This window comes from Carcharodon carcharias, chromosome 1 (genome assembly GCF_017639515.1).
Source record: "Carcharodon carcharias isolate sCarCar2 chromosome 1, sCarCar2.pri, whole genome shotgun sequence".
Classification (NCBI taxonomy): domain Eukaryota; kingdom Metazoa; phylum Chordata; class Chondrichthyes; order Lamniformes; family Lamnidae; genus Carcharodon; species Carcharodon carcharias.
Window position 1 is genome coordinate 71,020,511 of NC_054467.1, and position 25,496 is coordinate 71,046,006.

The window sequence follows — 25,496 nt, forward strand, 5'->3', positions numbered from 1 at the left end:
GTTGTCTATAGGCCCCCAAAAAGTAATGGAGATGTAAGGGAAGGCATTAAGCAGCAAATTAGAGATGCATGCAGTAAGGGTACAACTGTAATCATGGGTGACTTTAATCTACATATAGGTTGGACAAACCAAACTCGCAATAATACTGTGGAGGAGGATTTCCTGGAGTGTATACATGGTGGTTTTATAGACCAATACGTTGAGGAACCAACTAGAGAGCAGGTTATCCTGGACTGGGTATTGTGCAATGAGAAAGGATTAATTAACCATCTTGTTGTGCGAGATCCCTTGGGGAAGAGCGAACATAAATTGATAGAATTGTTTATTAAGATGGAGAGTGAAGAAGTTGAATCCAAAAATAGGGTCCTGAATCTAAATAAAGGGAACTATGAGGGTATGAGGTGTGAGTTGGCAATGATGGATTGGGAATCTTACTAAACTAGTAAGTGGATAGGCAATGGCTAATAATTAAGGAACGCTTGCACGAATTACAACAATTATTCATTCCTGTCTAGTGCATAACTAAAACAGGATATTTGGCTCAACCATGGTTTACAAAAGAAATTAGGGATAGTATTAGATCCAAAGAGGAGGCATATAAAATTGCCAGAAAAAGCAGCAAGCCTGAGGATCGAGAGCAGTTTAGAATTCAGCAAAAGTGGACAAAAAGATTGATCAAGAAGGGGAAAATGGAGTAAACTTGCAGGAACATAAAACCTGACTGTAAAAGCTTCTATAAATATGTGAAGAGAAAAAGATTAGCAAAGACAAATGTAGATCCCTTACAAGTCAGAAACGGGGGGAATTATAATGGGGAACAAAGAAATGGCAGAAGAATTGAACACATATTTTGGTTCTGTCTTCACAAAAGAGGACACAAATAATTTCCCAGAAACGTTGGGGAACCAAGGATCGAGTGAGAGGGAGGAATTAAAGAAAATCAGGATGAGTAAAAAAAATGGTGCAAGAGAAATTAATGGGGTTAAAGGCTGAAAAATCCCCAGGGCGAGATAATCTACGTCCCAGAGTATTAAAGGATGTGGCCCTGGAAATATTGGATACATTGGTGGTCATCTTCCAAAATTCTATAGACTCTGGAGCAGTTCCTACAAATTGGAGGGTGGCAAATTAATTATTTTAAAAAGGGAGAGAATAAACAGAGAATTACAGACCAGTTAGCCTCACTTCAGTAGTGGGGAAAATGCTAGAGTCTATTATAAAAGACATGGGAACAGAATACTTGGAAAGCATTAACGGGGTTAGACAAAGGCAGCATGGGTTTATGAAAGGGAAATCATGCTTAACTAATCTACTCTAATAGAGTTTTTTGAGGATATATCTAGTAGGATAGATAAGGGAGAACCAGGGTATGGTATATTTGGATTACAAGGAGGCTTTTGATAAGATCCCACATAAGAGGCTTATGGGCAAAATTAAAGCACGTGGGATTGGGGGTAATATACTGGCATGGATTGAGAATTGGTTGACAGACTGGAAACAGAGAGTGGGAATAAATGGGTCTTTTTCCGGGTGGCTGATGGTGACTAGTGGTGCACCGCAGGGATCAGTGCTTGGGCCCCAGCTATTCACGATATATATAAATGACTTGGATAAGGGAACCAAATGCACTATTTCCAAGTTTGCTGACAACACAAAACTAGGCAGGGTTGTGAGGAAGATGCAAGAAGGCTTCAGGGCGATTTAGACAAGTTGTGTGTGTGGGCAAACACATGGCAGATGCAGTATAACGTGGATAAATGTGAAGCTATACACTTCGGTGTGATAAACAGAAAGGCAGAGTATTATTTAAATGGTGATATATTGGGAAATGTGGATGTACAAAAGGATCTGGGTGTCCTTGTACACCAGTCAATGAAAGTAAATAGGCAGGTGCAGCAAGCAATTAGGAAGGCAAATGGTATGTTGGCCTTCATTGCAAGAGGGTTTGAGTTCAGAAGTAAAGGTATCTTACTGCAGTTATACAAGGCCTTGGTGACACTACCCCTGGAGTACTATGTGCAGCTTTGATCTCCCTACCTAAGAAAGGATATACTTGCCACAGAGGGAATGCAGTGCAGGTTCACTAGGCTGATACTGAGGGTGGCAGGATTGATGAGGAAAGATTGGTTTGACTGGGCCTGTATTCACCAGAGTTTAGAAGAATGAGGAGGGATCTGATTGAGAAGTATAAAATTCTAACAGGGATAGACAGACTAGATGCAGGGAGGTTGTTTCCCTTGGTTGGGGAGTCTAGAACCAGGGGCCACAGTCTCAAGATATGGGGCAGGCCATTTAGAACTGAGATGAGGAAAGGTTTCTTCACTCAGAGGGTGGTCAACCTGTGGAATTCTCTACTACAGAAGGTTGTGGAGGCTGGGTCACTGAGTGTATTGATAATTTTTTGGATATTAGGGGCATTAAGGGGTATGGAAAGAAAGCGGGAATATGCCGTTGAGATAGAGGATCAGCCATGATCATATTGAATGGCGGAGCTGGCTCGAAGGGCCAAATGGCCTACTCCTGCTCCTAGTTTCTATGTTTCTATTAGATACATATGCAGCTGTTCAGTTTTGCTACAGCAACCATGCCTGAACACCAGTCTGTGGGTTTGGTGAGGTGACTCCCTGATATAGCATGGATTCTATTTTTTGTTTCACCTTCTTTAAAAGTGGGTGTGGAACCTTCCCTGGGGTGAACAAGCACATTGTTTTTGCATCTGGTCTCAATGTGATGCAATAGGCCATTTTCAGCTTCCCCAGATCTCTAAATAGTTTTGGGAATTCTACCCTGAATTCTGTTGATTTTTCTGAGCTTTCTAGTTCATCAACTTTATAGATGAGTTGTAAGATTTTTGACTTAACAGTGAGCATCCTTGATTGTGAATCACAAACAAGGTTTCTGTGATTTCTTTCTTTATGCTGAAGTTGAGCAGTCAAATGTCCCTTGACATTCAGCTGAATGCTTCCTGAACCATGGAATCTTATGGTTGATGGCTGGAGGATCTCTGGTTTTATCCACTTTTCTGTACCTGACATAACTGAGACATTTGCTGCAATGTCTAACTTGAAGTTGGTTTTATGTCCATTGACCATAATGTTTGCACTCCATTTGATTGCGTGCCTTCTCCCAAGAATGCTACTTCTAGTCCTTGTTCTTCTTCAACTTCTTGAATGTTTTCAGTTTCCTGGATAGTACACCTGTTTCTCCTTTAATTGTTTGGTTAAAAGCTGTTTTCAGTGGCATACTGATTTAAAATGTCCTTTCTTCTTGCATGAATGGCACTCTGTATTTTTGCTGGGACAATCTTGTGTCGATGCAGCCTTTTCCCGCCACAACGAGAACACTGAGTAATAGCAGCTACTGCGGCTTCTCTTTATTTCTGTTCAGGTTTAGGTGTGCTAAATTTAACTGGACTGTATCAGCTTGATTTCTCTGTGAGATTTCTTTTTTGCCTCGAGTAAAATGTTTGTTTTGCTTTTTCTTTTCTGCTTGTGCCTCTATCTATACCGCTATCAATCGGATCATGTCTTCCTAGGACTGCAAAAAAATCTGACAGTGTCTCTTCTAAGACTCCCACAACAATGCAATCGTTAATTAATTCGTCTTTCTGGGCTCTGTATTCAGGGTTCTGCTATCCGATCCTTAATAAAGGAAGCTATCCTCTCTCCCAGTCTTTTGATGTTCCTAATAATTTTTGCTCGCTCTATGATGGTGTATTTTCGAAGACTAAGGTAAGTATCGCAGGCTTTAATGTCTTCTTAATGTGATGCTGTCTCTTCATTTATACCCTGTCTGACCATTACATTGTCTGCGCTGCTGCCTATGGCATATAGTAAGGTACTGACCTGCTCCTTGCTAGTCTTTTCTGCTGATCCCTATGCCGTTCTGTACTTGGTAAACCCGCAACACCAGTTCTGCCACTTATTGGCTTGATCCGGGCCTTCCACATGGTAAAAGCATTCTGGTAAAGGTAATACATTTTCCATCTCTTCCTTTTTACTCTCACTTCATCTGGGGTATGGTTGAAGATTTTCCTGTACAGCCCTTGTCGTGCAGTTGTTTCCCTCGCTGCTCCTTCTAGTCTCTGGGCTCTTCACTGATTACTCCTTTCATCGTTTTTAACTGTTGCCACCATCTGTTATTGTTGGTTTTGCTCTGGTATGTGGTAGCCATTTATTGGTAAGGCTGGAGGCGATACTGTTAGCAAACTCTTATTTAACATTATGCTATTTACAAGATAGTGTCTGCATGAAGCTCTACATAGAGCTATCTCTCTTCATGCTCATTTATCCTGTGATCTTACATCACTGATGATGTAACTATCTTTTATACATTCAATATTAACCCTTTATTCTACAATTACCCCTGTGCTCACTCACCTAAATTGGCACCTGGACCAGCAAAATCCCAACTTTAAAATTCTCACCCTTGTTTCCAGAGGTTGGATTTTCCAGTCCCGTCAGTGATGGGTGTCGTGGTGGGCGGAGTGGGAAAATGTAGACAACAGTCAAAAGTCAGTTTCCAACCGGCATAAAAAAAAAATTCGCAATTTTCTGCTCCTAACTCATGGCCGCTAATATATACCCACTGCACCATGTCGAGAACTGCATTTGCATCAATTTGAATATCATGAATACTCATTAAAGAGGCAGCTTACCAGAATCACGCCCCCCCACCCCCAACCCTGCCATCCCTCCAGATCAACTAGCCACACCGGCGGCTAATTAGGCCGGCATGCTTCACAACTGGATATAAGTGACGTGCGCCTGGCAAGCACCAATTCACCTGTGACCTCGAGGTATCGTCACCTACCTTTCATTGCGCTGCGCTCGTGGCTGCTCCAACTCAGTGCCAAAGCTGCACAGCCAAGACCAACAGGAACTCAAGTTGGGGTCAGAACCAAGGTTTACCATGCAAGACCAGTGGGAAGGCAGGAGGGTTGGCGGAAGGTGCTGGAGGGCAAAGGCTTGACTGGGGGCAAGGTGTGAGACAAGACAGAGGTGAGGAAAGGGGCAAAGGCTTGACTGAGGGGGGTACAACTGGGGAAGAGAGCACAGAGACACATGACTGAGGGGGATAGGAAATTAGTTGGGGACAGAAAGCATAGACAGTCCTGAGCAATAGAGCCACGGATAATCAGGTAGTTGGGGCCAGAAAGTAGTCAGTCCTGTGGACCTGTGCCACAATGTAGAGAGCTATGCTTGGTACACTTGAGCTGGTCCCAGTCCAGCGAGGGGGAGGGTCTGTCAGTTCTGTATCAGTCGTGCCCAGTATGGTGGGCAGGGCATGGTCAGTTCCTCACACACGTCAGTCCTGGGGGTTAGTGGCTTGATACTGGGCCACATATGGCACAGTCACAGTCAGAGGAGACATCTGCAGCCTCTAAATGGGGAATAGGTAATATGGAGGGAGGACACTCAGTGCTCTCATGGGAGGAATCTGTAAGTCACAGTACAATGGGCCTCAAAACAGGGAGGGGTCAGTTCTACATGGGGCATCGGAACATCAACTTCAAACAGTTCAGGGGGCAGAACAGGGATATCAACACGATAACGATGGGATCAAGATTAGAGGGGGGGAGCAAGGAGGGTGATAAACCTGAACATGTTGCTCCTCCAGCACAAAGGGAGGGATTTTGACAGTCACCGGCGGGGGTGGGGGGGCGGTGGTGGGGAGATCTCGAAGCTGGTCTGGTAGTAAAACCTCAGCACCAACATTTTCCAAGCTGATCCAATGACGGATGTTGAAATCCAAATTAGGAAAAACATTGCCAGGAGACGACTCTCAGGGCTTGTGGGAGGAGTGGACCACTGCACTTGTGGGTCGAATGAAGGGGGACCAACTAAATTCCACTTAACCAAATGGAGAGGAAGGCACAGCTGAGACATGTTAGAAACAGTCAAAAGCTAATTTAGGGAATGTGGCGCCTTAGCTCATTTTGCACTTTCTTGTGAGAGTATAAAACTGATTGGGGCCCTTGTTGGATTGGCTTTCAAAGACCCTTTGTCTCTCTTGTGGGAAATCCCGAGTGTCAGAAGGAACCAACTGGAAATGGCCAAAGGCCAAAGTGCATATGCCTAATAGCCCCAAGACCTCTAAACTTTGCAGCTGGCAGTTTAAGATTTTGAAAGCCCCTCCCTCACAATACTCTCTTAACATGAGTGCAAGTTGAGGCTATTGTGCCCTCCTAAGGATATAATCTGACAGTGCCCTGACTGAGGCTTCCCTCGCCCAGCAGAACTCAGCCAGTTCCAAGCGGGGGTGGTTGGGATGGTAGGTGCCCTATTGGTGATCCAGAAGCCTGGAATAGTGTTCCAAGGGACTAATGGGGATGTAATGTCTGGGATGAAAGTGACCCACAGGCTCCACAATGACTCACTAGTTAGTGACAGGAAGGTGACTATTGCAGGCTTCTGTTCATTCATGTTCCTGTTCAATGTTTCTGCAGAGATGAGCATGAGTGCCTCATGGTTGGAGCAGGCAATGTTGTGTTCATCCTGGCAATCAGGCAACTAAGAAGAAGGGCCTTTTGCCATCAGGCTGACTTAAGGGAAGAGCCTCACCCTGAGGAACAAGGGCCAGTGGGGCCCCCCCAAGACCCCAGAAGCTGAGGCTGACAGAGCCACTGAGCGGAAGCATCTGGCAAGACCAAGGGTGTACAGAAGATGCCTCTCATACCTCCAGGTGAGCGAGAGACAGTGCCGTAGATGTCTATGCATGTCTAGGGATGTGGTGGCTCACATCTGCCGCATTCTCCGAAAGGAGCTGACGCCACAGGGACTGGGAGGCCATCCATTGTGAGTGGCTCTAAAAGTGACCATCATTCTGAACTTCTTCACCAGTGGCTCGTTTCAGGGATCCACTGGGGACCTGTGCGGGATTTCTCAAGCATCTGCTCACAAATGCATTTGAGAGATTACAGATGCCCTAATTGGCAAAGCGCACAATTACGCCTAGTTCTCCCTGCATGAACACAGCCAGCCTGCCAGAGCAGTGAGATTTTCGGTGATCCTCGGATTCCCACAGGTGCAGGATGCCATCGACTGCACACATGTGGCTTTAGGAACTCCCTGGGAACAGCCAGCACAATTCACCAACAGGACAGTGTTCCACTTTCTCAATGTGTAGCTGGTCTGCAACCACCAGAAGCGGATAATGCAGGTATGTGTGAGATATCCTACAAATTCCCAAGACTCCTACATCTTGAGTCACTCGTAGATGCCACAGATCTCGAGGGCCCTCAGTGCATCCAAGGTTGTCTCCTTGGTGACAAAGGTTGCCCGCAAAGGATGTGGTTGATGACACCCGTTTGTCGGCCACAATGTGCCTCAGAGGAGCGGTACAATGAGCTCATTCTGCAACACACTCATTGACTGAGCAGACCATGGGCATGCTGAAGGTACATTTCAGATGACTGGACTTGTCAGGCAGCGCTCTCCAGTACTCTCCACAGAAGGCCTCATACATCATCATGACTTTCTGCACTCAACACATCCTGGCTTTCCAAAGGGGGAATGTCATGCTAGATGGAGAAATGGAGGAGCTGCACATCTCCTCCAATGAAAAGGATATCGAAAGGGCTGAGCTCGATGAGGGTGAGGTAGTGAGGCTCCAGAGGAAGAGGACATAGTGCAGGCCAGACCAGGCAGACATGCATGTGACATGCTAAGATCCACCAGGTTCAGGAGGATGATGACGACTAGTCATACGAGCCTCTTTAATTAGTGTCCTCCATGCTAGATCCACCTTACCACCTTGGTTGTGATCCTAATCAGGTCAACTCAGCACATCCATCTCTGAATGAGCAGTGACAATCTTGTGTCATGATGTCATCATCCTTGGAAGGTATGGCAGCCTCGAGGGCATGTGTCATTTCTGTAATGGGGTGATTACTGCTACAGGGTGTTTTGTGATCAGAGCTGAGATGGTGCGGCCTCTTCAAATATCTTACCAGCATTCCACTGCCAACAGCAGCCTTCAAGAGGCAGCAACAGCACTGCAATCCTCAGTGCTCTTGTGGCAGTATGCCTGCAGTCTGGCAAGGTGCCTCAAGGAGGACAATCATCATTCGGTGGTGAGCCTTCAGCTTTCATGTATGAGGTTGATTCTATATCCGCACTGCGGTTTGTCTGCACAGGCAATGGTTCAGGCGAGACAAGTGTTCAGGCCTCATCATCATACTCAGTCCCAGCACTAAATCTATCTTCAGGACACATTCATCTGTAACTCTCAGTAATGGATGTGAGGCTGCACTTCAGCTCACCATTCAGTGCCAATGAATCCTTCAGGAGCAGCAAAGTCTAAAGTCTGTCAAGCACCATGACCATGCCTCCATTTGGCGTTTCCCAGTGTCCTGTGCTGCCTAGCCATGGCATTTGTGGACACAAAGGAAACTGCTGACACTCCATCTGGGCCTAAAGGACCCCAATCATTGGTAATAAAGAGCATACATCAGATATCTCGGAGACTCGCTCTGATCCCATTTGAGACTTCCACATTTTCATTCCAAAAGTTTGACAAATGCACATGGAACCCAGGCAGACCGATGCAACGGTAAGATGCACATTACCATGTCAATTGACCATCTCAGAGCTGGCAGAAGGTTAATGTGACAAGACACTAGCCAGACCTTCTGGCCCAGTGCTGCATTCTCCCGTGTCCAAGTCAGGCACCTGGGGCCTCTGCACACAACTCCTAGGTTGCAGTTTTAACCATCTAGCAGGAATCACAAGCTTACTATTTGTCACCGAGGTTCATAGCTCTAAATCATGGAGATGGGAAGGTGGGGACTAATGTTGGGGTGATGTTCAGATGTAAACATGGACATGAGATAAGGCTGCAGGCAGACAGGAGTACATAAGAGCTCTGAGTTTGGATTCATATGTAAAACATATACAAGGCTGAAGGAAAGTACATGGAGGCTAATGAAAGATGCACTAGCTCCATGCGCATCGCCATTCAATCCTCTAAGATCCACACTGAGCACTGTTCACTGCAGAAGCATCGGGGACTAAAGCAGCTTCTGGGTTCTTAACTCAAGAGGCAATACCTGTCAGGGATGGTTCTCAGAAGTGCCTTAGCTAGCTGCAACTTTCTTAGAGAAAGACGCTTCACTCATGTTGAGACTGTGCAGAGACCAGTCAGGCACTGTAATGAGACGGTTCTAGACACCACAGAGTGGAGGCAGAGGGTGGGACATCTGGAAGGAGTGGGGGCATCTGTGACACTTGACTGACCACAGAACATCAGATAGATGAGGCATACGCAACATGAGAAGTGGAATGAGTCAAAATCTATTTACATTTGTGCACATTATATACAGATCATGGACACCCATGTTATCTTTGTGTTCTTAGTATTTCTTAACTTTCCATACCCCACCCCTACGTCCTGGTGCATCCCCGACATCCACAGCAGAAGTGGCAGCAGCCTGCTGACTGCTACGACCTGTTGCCTGTGATGATCTTGGCGGGCCTCTGGAGAGCCCGGCCTACTTTGCGTCTCCTGCTGTGGGGCAAGTGGAGTTGCAGCTGATGAGGTCACAAGCAAAGGGGATTAGGACCGGCTGGACACTCTCAGAGTCATCTGGGTGGATAGTCCCAGGGTGTCCAGCTGATGATCCTCCTCCCTATGGGTGCCCAAGGGCCCCTCCCTGACTCCTTGAGGACAGGGGCATCTGGAGTGAAGTCAAGACAGGGAGGTGCCCCATCCGCTTCTTGTTTAGCCACTGATGGATCCCAACTATGACTAGAGTGATGGAGTACAGGTCCTGGCGCAGATCAGGCACAATGTCCTGGACAAAGGGCTGTATGGTGGTCATCATCCTCCCAGTGTTGATCTCGGTGCACTGCATATTGGCACAATGATATCAGACTGAAGGTGGACAGACTCCTCCATTGCCCACTGCAATCTGGTGACAGCATGTGACAACCCTACCTGATGTTCCCATGCCTGTTTTTGCAGCTCCAACATCGGAGTGAAGGCGGAGCCCAGGGGCTCGTCATCTGACTCGGATTCAGCAGGCACAGCTATGCTGTTCTCACCAGATGGTGACCCTGAGCCTGCTCTAGAACTGGGTTCCACCGAGGTGTGTGTCTCTGTGCTGCTGGAGGGTGTGGGTGTGACAGGCTTTCCATCTAGTGGGCCCTCAGGATCCTCATCTGAGGTGCTGTGGGGTCTGGGGCCATTGGGCTGGCTGCAGGTGGGCCTCATCCTTTTCCTGCTGGTGCCTGTTAAAGAGACAAGAGATAATTAGTGACTGGCTGCATAGTCACCAACATAACAATGCTCTCACAGTTTTGCTGGGTGACCGATGAGCTGTTGATGGGTCCTCACTGGCTTGGGAGATGCTGGTCTCATCCTTGGTGCAGGCACAGTCCTGACCCTTGCTGACCAGCTCTGCTACACGCTGTTCATACTGGGTAAGAGCTCTGAGCTCAGGCGTCTCCCCTCCAGTCTGGGATCTCTCCCTGTTGTTGTAGACGATCTTGTCCTGCGTAAAGACAAGTGGACAGACTGTGAGCAGGACAGATGCCAAGGCAGATGTCTGTGCTAAGTGGACCTGTGTAAGGACTAAGGATGTGAGCTGCACAGGATGTGAGCAGAGATGAAGGTGTCGAAGTGTGTTTGAGAGAGTCAGTGGTGATGTCCCTTGTACTGGTAGTGTGTGAGATCCCTATGGACTGTGACCCTGTGAATGCCTGATGGCCTTGTGAGAGTGTGAGCTGACGGTGAGGAGAAGGTTGACTTACTCTGAAGGAATGGGTGAGATCATTCCTCCTCTTCCTGCACTGGATGGTGGTCCTCCTCTGAGGAGTATTGGCACTGACCGCCCTGGCAATCTGATCCCAAGCTGGCATGGGTGAGGTTGGTGGACCTCTTTCTGCTATCACAGGGATAAAGAATGTCCTGGTGTGCCTCCACAGTGTACAGAAGTACACCAGCTTATTGTCATTGAACTTGGGAACAGTTGACTTCTTACCTTTTGGGGACATTGCTCGCCACAACCAGTCCTGGGCTGCAGAGAGTGAATGATGTGCACGGGTGTGGTTTAAATATGGCGCCTAGATATATGAGCCAATGAGATCTTGAAGGGGGTGGACAAATCCCAGCCAGCCCTGCCACAAGATACGACATGCTTCATGTTCATGCATATATAATAAGCTGAAAAGTAGAGAATCTGGCGGGGAAACCTGCCATGCCGGTTGGCGGGAAATGCTCCACTTTTCACACCCGCCACCACACTTAAGTCTCCCGAGTGGAAAATTCCACCCCAAGTCCCACCATGGCCTCATTCCTTCTTATCTCTGTAAATATCTGCAGTTCTGCAGGCCTCTGAGATCTCTGTGCTCCTCCAATTCTAGCCTTTTGCACATCCCCAATTTCCCTTAATTTCTCTAATTAGTGGTTGTGTCTTCAGCTACCAACGCCCTCAGCAATGGAATTCCCTCCTTAAAGCTCTCTGCCTCTCAATCACTCTCTTGTCCTTTAAGACAGTCCTTAAAACCCATTTCTATGGTCAAGCCTTTGTCACTCTTAATGTTCTTTACGCGTCTTGCTGTCAGGTATTGTTTGATAACATTCTTGTGAAGCACCTTTGAATGTTTTGCTGTGTTAAATGTGCTACATAAGTGAAAGTTGTTTCTTGTTGTTCTGATAAATGAAGAGAGCTGCTCATCTGAAATTCTTCAATGGCTGCAGCTGTAAGTCATTCGATTTCAAGATCTCAAAAGCTTAAGATATGTAACCTCCCGTCCATCAACTAGCTACAGGCTTTTAAATCTCAAATTTGACATCATCCAGCCACTGCTTCCTTGTTTATCTGGTCTTCTCTCCTGTTGGTATCCTGTTCTATGGTCCTTGGCACTCTAACTACATGAGTCATTCTGGCTCAGTGGGTGACATGCTTGCCTCTGAGTCAGAAGATTGTGGGTTTAAGTTGCACTCATGACCTAGAGAACATAATCTCAGTTGCCACTGCGGAAGTACTACAGCGTCAGAGGTGCAATCATTTGGGTGAAATATTAAACTGAGGTTTTGTCTGCTGATTCCAGAGAATCAGGCAAATATTGAAGATAATTCAATCATTGGTAGCTGAAGACACAACCACTAATTAGAGAAATTAAGGGAAATTGGGGATGTGCAAAAGGCTAGAATTGGAGGAGCATAGAGATCTCAGAGGCCTGCAGAACTGCAGATGTTTACAGAGATAGGAAGGGATGAGGATGGGACTTGAGGTGGAATTTTCCACTCGGGAAACTTAAGTGTGGTGGCGGGTGTGAAAAGTGGAGCATTTCCCGCCAACCGGCATGACAGGTTTCCGTGCCAGATTCTCTACTTTTCAGCTCATTATATATGCATGAACATGAAGCATGTCGTATCTTGTGGCACAATTCGAAAGAGAGCAGAGTGTTCTCCTGGTGTCTGATTAACATTCCTCCTCCAGCCAACACCACCAAAAACAATCATAAAAAACAAAAATGCAGGTCTGGCAACATTGTGGAGAGGGAAAAACAGAGTTCACGTTTCAGGTAGATGACCTGTTTTGATTTCAGATTTCCAGTATCCATAGTATTTTGCTTTTATGTTACCATCAAAAACAAACTAATTGGTCATTAATTTTATTGATGCTTTTGCAAAATAGCTGCTGCATTTACCGACACAACAGCCAAGTTTTAAATTAAATCATTGTATGAGGATGTGTTTCTGAAATGTGATATAGTGCTATTTATATACAGGTCTCTTCTATAAGTTTCTTTTGTTTAGTTTACCCTGCTACTGGAGCTGCCAATTCTGATTAGAATATATGGACATATTTCTAGAGATGCCATCACATGGACTCCCACAGCCAAACAGGCATTTTTTCTTATCTGCAATATTTTCATCTTAAATGTACATGAACAATAAATAGCACACAATTTTTAATGCCCCTATGGTCTTTCTTCTGGGCTGTTTGCAGCAATATCCAGAAGATTAAAATTGAATTCATGGAGACTCCAACACAATCCTGTAGGGTTGGCATCACACACAAGATGTCAGAGGGTGGAGTGAGGCAGGGCTGTGGTTGGCAGTCATCCAACTGGATGAATAATCAGTGTTGAGCATTAATATCTGAAGCAGCTAGCTCCATGGTCTGCACCACTGAGCATTACTCAATTAACTATGAAAAGTTTATCGGTTCATCTCCTGTTTTAGATGGAGACTAAGGTGAGGCCCAACCCCCTCTGGAAAAAAATATATATTTTGTTAGAAAATGGCACTAGCACAGATAGCAGAGGTCGTGCCTTATGTCTCGTACATGGTAAATGGATACTACATGGGTAGAGTTACAAACAGCTGCCGCAGACCCCAGCAGAGGTTGACAATAGCCTGAATGAATCCATTTCTGGAGGCTGCATATTGATGAGAATGTTCAGGCGACTTTCAGTCATTGATTGAAAGGCTAATTTTAAAATTCTTATGAAATGCTAATCACTAAATAGGCAGAAACATGATTTTTGAAACTTACATTTTTGCTCGGTTTTATGTTGCTTGGTGCACAATTAAATTGAAGAGACAGGAAAGAATAATGAAGTGTACATGAGGCCGAAATGAGAGAGGAATAGGCAATTAACAACAACAACAAAAACACCATTATCTGATCAAAGCTGTATGAGGAGCCATTGAAAGGAAGTAGGGATTAGCATGAGAATAGGCAGGCTGTGGCAAGATGCACTCATGCTTCCACGAGTAGCAGACACAATTGATAATTCCACAAACTCATTAAATTTTAATGAGTGCTTTAACCCTCAATTGACAATAAGCAGCTGGGCTTTCACCTGGTGCTGTGGCTAAGCACCCATCTTCTTTCAAAGGTTTTATTTAAAGAGTCTCCATTTAACAGTGAGGCTGGGAAGGAATCAGCTAAAGCAATTGTCTACAAAATATATTTGGGAATGGTACCTCTATAGGAGGCAAATGTTCAATTAATTTCCACCCAAATTCCCCTTTACCACCCAGAAAAAGGGACCTGTGTAAGGAGAGGAGGGAGGTGAAGATAATTAATCAACAAATTTCAGAAATATTGTGCAAACATACCAAATTCTAGAATAACACAATCAGTCAGCCAGTACCTGAAAAATAGGTTGATTTTTCAGGACGCATTTTTAAAACTCAAGTGATAATCAACCTTTCTCTATCAGGCACTGGCTGCCTTGCTGTGTGTTTCCTACTTTTCATTTCAGATTGCTGACTTCTCTCTTTATCTCTTTCCAACTGTCAGTTAGCTGCTCTGTATAAAAACATGAAATGGGTGGTTAGCGCTTAACTGGATGGAAAATTCTTTGCATTGAGAAATTTCCAATATGTCTGCTTATTATTAATCTGTGCCCTGTGTATTACCATCTTGGCATTAAAAAACAATCAAAGGGCTCAACAGCCTCACTTTTAAAACTGACATTTCTAAAAGGAATGTTCTAGAAAGGAAGTTGACAAGAAAGTGAGTGCACAGTCTGCATGTTATGCAAAAATGTGGGTGATCAAACTTTGAACAGAGGCTTAGAGACTGCTTATTTCTGTATAAATTTATGTCTAAAGGAAAAAAGGTATAGCAGTACTAAAATAACCTAAAAAAAAGCTACACAGTTGTGCAATATAACTGGTAAAAAAAATGTAAGGAATTTACTCAATGGGGTTTGTGAAAATCCCATTATTTTTAGCTAGCATGGGGTAATGGCCACTTGTTCACCCCATTGTATAAAGCACACTGGCGTCTTGAGCTGGCAGGCATTGTCTCATTGTCTGTGGATTGCCTTTTGATGCCCTTTTTAATTGAAATGAGATGTTAAAACAAAAGCTAACTCTTCCAGCTGCAGCCGTTAGCTGTATCAAAGCTTACAGCGCGTTGGACTTGGGAGCTGGGGTGAGGGAGGGAGGGACTTACTGCTGATAATTAATAAAGCCTATTGGTCTGCATTGACCTTGCTGATATTGTGGGCCGACCTCAATAGAGCCTTTGGGTGGAACCTCAGCATTGCTATTGATGTGGGTAGGGTGAGACACAAATAGCTACCCACTGTGCTGTGGTAGGTAACACTTATTTATGCAGAGCAATGTGTCATTGAACAGTGTGGGATAGATATGCAAATGTCTGTTTCTATGCCCTTCTGGCATACTGACATTCAGTCTCTCCTTTGTTCCAGAACATTTAGGAAGGAAGCTAAACACAATATACTGATAATTAAAGAGGCAATGTCTTTGTGAAAACATATATTGGAAACCTTGGGGAGAGAGAGAAGCGACCTGTGTCATTTTTATCATGACATCATTCACAATGACATGAATCATGACTTGTTTTTGTAAGCAATCGGAGAAAGGATTTCCAAACAGTTTTTCATGAAGATAGTGCTCCTTTAAAGGGATGTTTATTTTCCACTGCGAGTAACTGATAGTGTTTTTCAAGAAGTGGAATTGTAGCTGAAGTTATTATGAGTGCCTTGTCTCACTTAAGATAGGGCGACTGTTTATATATTATTTATTTTAATGGGGCAAAAAGAGAGCCAGTGCTTTAACACTAGCACCATTGCTAAGCCACCACTGAACAATTTTATTATTTGTGTTGCATGGAGGCGTTTACAAACCATTGATGTCAAAGTTCATTGTAGTACATGAATGCTTTGAGTGTTCTTTTCTCTGATCCTGACCTAGTGGTTGCCTAGTGTCCTGCACCTCCACCAATGTGGTACTGTGGGGAAGGAAGGGGAAAATATCTCCTTTCATGTGTTTTGGTGGTTGCTCCACTTTTAATTAGTATAATATGCAGTTCCTAATATTAACAAGTAATGCTGCAGCAGCAGAGCTGGAGGTATCACCACAAAATCTGTGTAATCTCAAGGGGCCCCAAGCCCATCAGGAGATCTAAAGTGGATGCAGATTAAGTAGGTAGTTTTTAGCATCATTGTGTAGTAAAATGGAGGGTCCCAAAACTGGACCATGCAATGCAAGTGCAAATCTTCTTCCATCCCGACCACTTTAATTTTGCAATTTCTGTGGAGGAAAACAATCCACAGAATTTAAATCCCTGCAAATATCTTTCCTTCAACTGATTTCAATGATCATACCCTGTGATTACAATTCAACAAAATGTTAGAATTCATGCTGCACATAATGGGCATCATGGTCAAAGGATTTTGCGATAATCTTATCCGTCTGTTTTATCTGAAAGGAGGTGGAGACACTGTGAGGAAATTAGATTCTTTCTTTAAGGAGAATGTAATTACAGATCTCGGTTCAGTCGGTCCCCACATTTGAATCGTTTTACATAAAGAGGTCGCGACAGCAGCAACACAATCCACCCTCCCCCCATGCCTTTCTCACATTCTGCTGCTGCAGTATTTTAATTTCAATGCAGCCACTTGTCATTTTCACAGTGACACACTTCAGGGGCTGGGAATGATTTCCTCAACTTGATTAGTGCCCCACTGTTACATATAGCGTTCCATAAATCAAGAAATGGATTGCCGTTGTTTGGCTTTGATTGTGAAAGTTACAATCAGTATTTGCAGGCACATGTCAGTGATTGTGATCAGACTACTGAACCATTTATACCAAGCCCCTGCTCACTGCAAAGGTGAATTTTTTATTATATAAATCTTCAGATTATTATCCCATTCAATATGATTATTGTGGTGAAGTAAAAAATGTGAATTTACTTGGTTACAAATTTCTAATTGGGGTCTTTTGCTATATTGCCGATTCTTTAAAGGTCTTCTTTCAGCCAGGGTCAGAGCTGTGTAGGTGTCATGTCACAAATTTCGATTCCCTTTTGCAAATTTGTAATGTTGCAAAATTGGGTTTCTCAGTTAATTTTACTTGTTTGAGGGAGTTCAGTTTTTAGGCAGATTAAAGAAACTGGGATTATTCTCCTTAGAACAGAGAAGGCTAAAGAGAGATTTAAGTGAGGTGTTCAGAATTATGGATATTTTTGGACCATAAGAGAATTATGCAAGGTGAGGATGCAACAGGAAAGTGGAGTTGAGGTAGATCAGCCATGATCTTATTAAAGAGCAGAGCAGGTTCAAGGGGAAGTATGGCCTTCTTCTTCTACTTTCTATGTTCTTATGAAGTGTTTTAATGGAGTAAATAAAGAGAAACTATTTCTACTGTCACGGAGCTTCAGTAACCAGAGGGCACAGGTTCAAGATAGTTAAGAATCATCAGGGAGATAAGAAGACACTGGTTGCAGAATTTGGCTCTATGGTGCCTGGTTTCTTGGCACTATGAGTGCCGCTTTGCTGCCAAAGTGGTATTTGTGGTGTGCATGCAAAGTTCTGGGGCTAGCCACACCACACACCATTTTGGAGAGGGTGTTAGTGCACCTGTAGGGAGCATCTGCCAGAAGTATGCAGAGTGGGCATCTTGTAATCAGCATGTAATGCTTTTTTGTAATGCTTCATGTAATTGCCAGCTCTGCAATTATGGAGCTCAACTCTATAACTAATTCCCTCTCTTAACCCCACACATGTGTTCTGCAGCAGGAAGGACCCTAACAATATTATTTAAAGAAGTCATCAATTACTTTCAGATTAGTTGCTGATTAAAGTGTTCGATGGCTTCCAAAATTGTTGCTGAAGTCTACTGGGAGTGGTGTATCAGTTGCTGAAGGACTTTGCCCAGACTTCAAGAATTCTGCACAAACCACTTGCCCTCAGACATGGGTGCAGCAGTTTTCATCCACCTTGGACTACAGCACGATAGGGAGAATGAGTAGAGGTGACGCAGAGCAGGACAAGCTACTGGAAGATGGAGGAGGAGGGGAAGAAGGATTCTTAGCAGGAGGCCATATCCTTCCAATTCTCCTACCTGAACCTCAGTCAGGATCAGTATTTCTGACATCTCCGCTTCACTAAGGGTGTCCTCACTGAAATCTGTCACCTGCTGCAGCCACACCTGCAGCCTCAGAGCAAGGCAAATACAGCATTGCCATGAATCTTTAAGTATCTGGCTCCTTCCAGGCTGGAGTAGATGAAATTTGCAGCATCTCTCAGGTCACCAACCACTCGAGTCAGGGAGGTCACCGAGGCTCTATATTCCAAGAGAGCTGAATAGATTTGTATTTTCTCTTGCCAAAGAAAAGCAGCCTGAGTGGTGCAACAATTGCAGCATTCCTCATGGTGCAGGGTGCCATTGACAGCACACAGGCCATGGTGCAGTTATGTCACATGCTAATTCCGGCAATTGATTTCACTCCCTCAACATCCAACTGGCGTGCGAACATATGCAGCGTGTCATGCAGATCAATGCCTGGTATCCTGGCAGCAGTCATGATGCCTTCATTCTGCATTATTCCACTGTAGAAGTCTGGACTGGCAGGCTAACAGGCAACAGGATGGGAAGCTGCATACATTCATATGCAGGGACCTGTCCTCAGCAGGGAAAAGGCTTTGCACCTTATTTGAATTAAACAAAAGAGTGGGGGACAATACTTCCCTGGTTCAGTCTCCATGGCAACGTCTCAACCAATCAGGGTCAACTTGCTAACCAATCAGCACCCTTTTTCTTATGCAGTATAAATTGTTGCTCCCTTTGTAGTTTGGCATTCTTGTAACATCTTGATGAGTGCAAGACAAAGAGCTTCAACAGCATGTCTCTTTTTGCAGCAATAAAGTTCAGTAATACCAAGTGAATATTTGGATATGTTTGTGCTGAGTTAGCTAAAGTATTAGAGGGATTACAGCTGGAGTCAAAAGGGAATATTATTTTGTTTCTGAACCTGGGGTTATTTGGGCACAGATAATACAGGAAAATTGCACGCAGGTTGGGCAGGGTGGAGTGAGTGGAGGAGAATTTCATTCCAAAAGACCCCAACTGAATGTGCAAAAAATTAGGTTAAGACGTTTGTTCATCTCTGCCAAATTTTGCTCTTTGGCTGCTTGAACCAGACGCCTGAGCAATAGGGGTTAATCCTAATCTGAGTGACTGCACGGGTTTCATTCCATCATCCATTTAACACACAGCCCAAATTAATTTTTCATTGCGATCCATCCCTTATCAGCCTGATTCCCCTATCCAGCGGTTTAGGTTAAAATTATCCCCATAATCTTCTGGCTAAAAAGAAGAAAAATAAGTTATGGTTCCCACTTCTGATTGCTGAATTGCAGTGCCAGTTCTGAATGCTGAGAGTAATCTCAGCTGGAAAAGGAGTATCTGTGGGTGAGGCAGGATTGGCTGCAGTCTAGATTTACAAATCGTCAAAAGCAAGTTAGACTGCAGTGTCCATAGAAACCATACCTCAGCATGAAATGACTGTCTTCAAGAAAAAAGGAAAGAATAAAATTTGGGGAAAATGCTGCACAGTTCTTTAATTTTACATTGTGGAATATGCTCCTAACTATTCTTTGTGTTCCAAGGCTGTAAAACCTGAAGAAAGCATTGTTACGTGATGTATCCTAAATTAACCATTCGCAAGGTATTCAGTTCACCTATCATACAACAACTGTTCTCTCTGTAAGACATGATTCTGACAATTCAGTAAATGATGAAAATATATAATCAGGAAATTTCAATAAATGAAATTCTCAACTTCCAATGCGGAGAATTGATTTTAACATTTACTTTAAGGGCAATTTTTGGGGCAAAAAAAAAAACAATAAAAATAATTGAAAAATTAATAAAACAACGTGGGATTCAAAATGATGATCCTAGGATTAAAAATTCCCAATAAATGAGCCAAGGAGGGGGAAAGGAAATGGGGAGAAGATTAACTGAAAGGATAACAGATAGGAACAGGAGTTGTGCTCGTTTCTTGACATGCCAACTTTTCATCCTGCGTAATACTTATAATGACATAGATTTACACAGAATATACAGCACGGAAACAGGCATTTGGCCCAGCTGGTCCCTGCTGATGTTTGTGCTTTACAAGAGCCTCCTTCTTAACCTTCACATCTAACCCTATTCTACTTCTTTCTTGCTCATTTGCTTATCTTGCTTCCCTTTAGACATATCTGCCTTATTCAACTCAACTGCTCCTTGTGGTAGCGGGTTTCACATTCTAACGACTCTCCAGAATTCTCAATTGGATTTATTTGTGAAAATCTTATATTTGCACTCTCCAGATGTTCCTGCAGCCAGTTCTTTTGAATCTTTGATGAAGAATGACACTGGGAGCAGCTTGTCTGCATAGTATCCTGAATGAAGTAGCTATGCGATTCTGAGAAAACCAATAAAAGGCGATTTTTGGTCTATTTATTAAATGGGAGAAAATGTACTTACAATGCCCAAAAGCAATAATGTAGATGTAATCAGATTATTTAGCATGACCTGTGAAATAAAGAAGAGGAGTATCAAATTATCAGGACCGAAACTAGAAATGAGAATAAGAATTGTTTCTCCATAACAGGCTTCTAGCAAATCCATTTAATGCTCTGTTGATTAATTCCTTTAACAAAGAATTTGTCAAGATGTGCTGAATGAGGTTAAAATAAATATAGATAGAGGTTACCAAGTAAAAACTAAAGCTCTTTTGAGGGGGCTAGGCCAAGCCCTGTGGCTCAGAACACATCCAAGTTTGAAAAGAAAATGGGGTTGAATTTTCTTGGGTCTTTTCTCAGCCACCAGAAGTTCAGCAGAAATCTTGTTATGATGGCAGAGAGGGGGAGGTTCAGAGTAAATCCCACCCTCCATATTAATCAGAAAATTGTGATGCCAATTTTTTAAAAATTAATTCGTGGGACCTGGGATTTGCTGGCTGGGCCAGCATTTATTGTCCATCCCTAGTTGCCCTTGAGAAGGTGGTGGTGAGCTGCCTTCTTGAACTGCTGCAGTCCATGTGGTGTAGGTACACCCACAGTGCTGTTAGGGATGGAGTTCCAGGATTTTGACCCAGTGATAGTGAAGGAACGGCAATATATTTCCAAGTCAGGATGGTGAGTGACTTGGAGGAGAACTTCCAGGTGGTGGTGTTCCCATCTATCTGCTGCCCTTGTCCTTCCAGATGGTAGTGGTCGTGGGTTTGGAAGGTGCTGTCAAAGGAGCCTTGGTGAATTCCTGCAGTGCATCTTGTAGATGGTACACACTGCTGCTACTGTGCATCGGTGGTGGAGGGAGTGAATGTTTGTGGATGTGGTGCCAATCAAGTGGGCTGCTTTGTCCTGGATGGTGTCAAGCTTCTCGAGTGTTATTGGAGCTGCACTCATCCAGGCAAGTGGGGAGTGTTCCATCACACTCCTGACTTGTGTCTTCTAGATGGTGGAAAGACTTTGGGGAGTCAGGAGATGAGTTACTTGTCGCACAATTCCTAGCCTCTGACCTGCTCTTATAGGTATTTATATGGCTACTGCAGTTCAGTTTCTGGTCAACGGTAACCCCGAGGATCTTGATAGTGGGTGATTCAGTAATGGTAATGCCATTGAGCATCAAGGGGCAATGGCTGGATTCTCTTTTATTGGAGATGGTCATTGCTTGACTCTTGTGTGGCACGAATGTTACTTGTCACTCGTCAGCCCAAGCCAGGGTAATGTCCAGGTCTTGCTGCATTTGGATATGGACTACTTCAGTATCTGAGGAGTTGCAAATGGTGCTGAACATTGTGCAATCATCAGTGAACATCCCCACTTCTGATTTTATGATGGAAGGCCACTGATGATGCAGCTGAAGATGGCTGGGCTGAAGAAACTACCCTGAGGAACTCCTGCAGTGATCTCCTGGAGCTGAGATGACTGACCTCCAACAACCTCAACCATCTTCCTTTGTTCTAGGTATGACTCCAACCAATGAAGAGTTTTCCCCCTGATTCCCTTTGACTCCAGTTTTGCCAGGGTTCCTTGATGCCACAGTTGGTCAAATGCGGCCTTGATGTCAAGGGCAGTCACTCTCACCTCACCTTGGGAGCTCAGTTCTTTAGTCCATGTTTGAACCAAGGCTGTAATGAGGTCAGGAGCTGAGTGACCCTGGCGAAAACCAAACTGAGCGTCAGTCAGCAGGTTATAGCTAAGCAAGTGCCGCTTGATAGCACTGTTAATGACCCCTTCCGTCACTTTACTGATGGTCGAGAATAGACTGTGTTATAAAAGCCTATGATTGTAGGATGGATGAGGACCAAGGGAAGGAATAGTCACAGAGTCTTGAGATGCTGAAAATAGAATGAATTAGGATATGGTGATGAGTCTTAAGTAAGGAGGGTTCTTAAGCTGTTGAATTTGGAAACATTATACCACTGAAAGCAATGATGTGAATTGTAGCTGTTCACCTACAGAAATCCTGACAATAATTGTTTATTTTTCATTGTTTGATCATGTTCTGGTTTGTGGTGGCGGCTTCTCACTGCACCTATTTCCTTAAACTTGGTAATTAAATCACAGTTATTTCTAAAATGGTGACAACTTCTTTTTGCAACTTGTTTCATTTAGTCCTTGTCTTCCTGTACACCAATTTTAAGTACTATTTTAGATGGAGAAACTTGAAAGAAAGTTTCCTTGTGAGGCAAAATGGATTGTATAGATTCTAGAATGGAACAAATTGTACAATGTCTATGGGTCAAGTGACCTTTTCTCACCCTATATTTCTCACATTATTATGTATGCAATTTTGTGAAGAATTGTAATACTCTAGTATTATTTTAAAATAACTAACACATGTGGAAAGCTTTGTGGAGAACAGTAAATTCAAATTTTTTACTTCACCACAATAATCATATCATTGAATGGGATAATAATCTGAAGATTTACACAATTAAAAGGAAGATATAATTTATTTCTACTGGAGATGTACAGTGCCCTCCTACGAGAGGATTTGTCTAATTTTTTTCTCAACAGACAATTCATTAGCAAGAATACTGAGAGGACACTTTGTGTTTGTTTAGCTGAATTGAATCTGTGACTAAGCAGCTGGCAGGTTTCCCACTGAACAATGACATCTTCTCTGTTCAGCAGTTCACAATGGCTTATTAGCTTATCCAGCAGAGCCCAGTTGTTTTCACCAACTTTGCTTTGAAAGTCCAAAGGAACAAAGCATCCCAGTAACAGCCGAACTGTTCTGCGACACCATCTGCCATGGGGAGAATTGAAGCTTTGATGAATGAAGCACGGTCCTGTTCTATTTGATGGGACTAACAACTCCTTCTGCCTGGTGGAAACCAAACATTACTTAGCGCTAGCTTTCTGCCACCATCTCCCTTCCACTGGTTTAATCGGGGTTGAGGGATTTAGCTCACCCAGGCAGGAACCTTGTGAATACACTCAAGTCAGATTTCAATAATGTAAGATAGAATCCCAAAACCATTTTTGTGGCATATTGGACAGAAATATTCACTGTGGACACTCTGACCAGCTGCATCTGTTGACCAAGAAGCAGAGGTCCTCAAAGGTATGTGGAAAAACTATTTTTGTACGGCCATGGGGAGCAAGAATGGTGGAAAGATCTTGCAGCATGAAAGCTTTATGCGGTGGCACCTTTTGCCTCAATGAGAGGAGCGGTCTTTGATCCAGTTGTTATGTGCAGGGCATTGTACAGCAGGTGGCCCAGCTCTGTGGCAGCCTGTCTTGTGGATTGGGCATAGCAGCAACAGGTCTCCTTTGTCAGTCTGGGTGCAGGCTCTGAGGCAGTGACAGATGTGATCAAAATACCTTGACAGGGAGTGGGGGGGGGAATCATTCCATCGGCATTTGTTGGCTCATCACAAGATCCTCATCCCCATCTCAATAATACAGCATGTTCAGAGACCCCTAAGGAATACCTCCTTCGCAAAGTCAAAGCCATCAGAAACGAAGGCCAGAATTTTCCAGCCCCATTGAAGTCGGGTGTCATGGCGGGTGGGGAGGGGCACAATATGGTGAGGCTGCCAAAAATCAGTTTCATGCCATCGTGAAACCAGTTTGCGATCATCTGCTCCACCCGTCAATGGCGGGGCACGTTTCCCACTGCCGCACGAGGAACCTCATTTCAAAACTGAGCATCTCATTATAAGCCCTGCTGAGCGGAATCATCCCCCATGCTGGATCATCCAGGCATGTCAGCATGATTGAATGCTGATGTGTTTCACAACTGTTCGTAACCGACGTGCACCTGGAGAGCTGCAACTTGCTTAGGAGTTCGAGGTTTGTTTGCCAATCTTGCTCCGGGCAGCACTCGCAGTCATCAGCACCAGGCTTCACAGGCAGCACCACATCACTTTTAGGGGGGCTCACGGGCAGGTCTCTACCTACCAGACCAGCAGTAAGGTGGAGAATGTTTTTCAATGGCTGCAGGGGTAGGGCTTGCTTGGGGAAGGGGGATATCACAGGGTGTGAGTGGGGACACATGTTGAACTGTGCAAGCGGCCTCAAGATGGTGAGGGCTGGGGATGCAGTCTCCAGACGAGATGAGGCAAGATGGAGATGTGAGGGTGTGTGTGTGAAAGAATGAATGTTGATGTCCCATGAGCTGGCAGTGAGTGAGATGCCAGTGAATGTGCGATGACCTTGTGAGTGTGAGAGTTTGCAGTGATGAGATGGTTGCCTTACCCTGTATGAGATCATTCATCTGTTTTCTGCACTGGATGGCCGACCTGTTGTGTGCAGCATTGGCACGGACTATCTCTAAAAAGCTAATTTTATATTTGTGCAATTACAAATGTGTCCATAATGATTAAAAATTCTGCATTTTTAAAATTGCTTTTTGACAAGTTTGCTTTGATATTTTAGCTTCTATCTTAACCCAATCATAATTAATTTATTTCACTGTCACCACAGCCATTCTTCTGCGAGTAGTGTCCTAGGCCCAAACATCTTCAGCTGCTTCATCATTGAGCTTCCCTCCATCATAAGGTCAGAAGGGTCATAAGGTCACTGATGATCACACAATGTTCAGCACCATTCGCGACTCCTCAGATACTGAAGCAGTCCGTGCCCGCTTCCAGCATGGCCTGGACAATAACATTCGCGCTATCATGCCAAGCAATAACCATCTCCAACAAGAGATAATCCAACCACTGTTCCCTGACATTCAACAATATTACCATTGCTGAATTCTTCCATCATCAACATCCTAGGGGTTACCATTGATCAGAAACTGAACTTGACCAGCCATATAAATACTGTGGCTACAAGAGCAGGTCAGAGGCTGGGAATTCTGCAGCAAGTAACTCAACTCCTGACTCCCAAAAGTCTGTCCACCATATACAAGGCACAAATCAGGAGTGTGATGGAATACTCCCCACTTGTCTGGATGAGTGCAGCTCCAACAGTACTCAAGAAGCTCAATGCCATCCTAAACAACGCAACCCACTTGATCGACATACCATTTGTCACCTTAAACATTCACTTACTCCACCACCTATGGAGGGTAGTAGTGTGCACCATCTACTAGATGCACAGCAGCAACTCACCAAGGCTCCATTGATAGCACCATCCAAACCTCAAACCTCTACCACCTAGAAGGACAAGGGCAGCAGATGCATGAGAACACCACTGCCTTCAAGTTCCCCTCCAAGCCACACAACATCCTGACTTGGAACCGTATCATCATTCTTTCACTGTCGCTGA

General features: G+C 44.2%; 1 protein-coding gene and 1 long non-coding RNA gene across 3 annotated transcripts in view; one reads left to right on the forward strand and one right to left on the reverse strand.

Annotated features, from left to right (window-relative positions):
* LOC121277646 (tripartite motif-containing protein 2) overlaps positions 1–25,496 on the forward strand; it is a 173,923-nt gene that overhangs the window by 36,271 nt on the left and 112,156 nt on the right. The window lies entirely within an intron of this gene.
* LOC121277672 overlaps positions 1–25,496 on the reverse strand; it is a 42,925-nt gene that overhangs the window by 14,133 nt on the left and 3,296 nt on the right. The window contains exon 2 of the long non-coding RNA XR_005942961.1: positions 20,251–20,298. This is a non-coding gene — a long non-coding RNA (uncharacterized LOC121277672). The remainder of the gene's footprint in view (positions 1–20,250; positions 20,299–25,496) is intronic.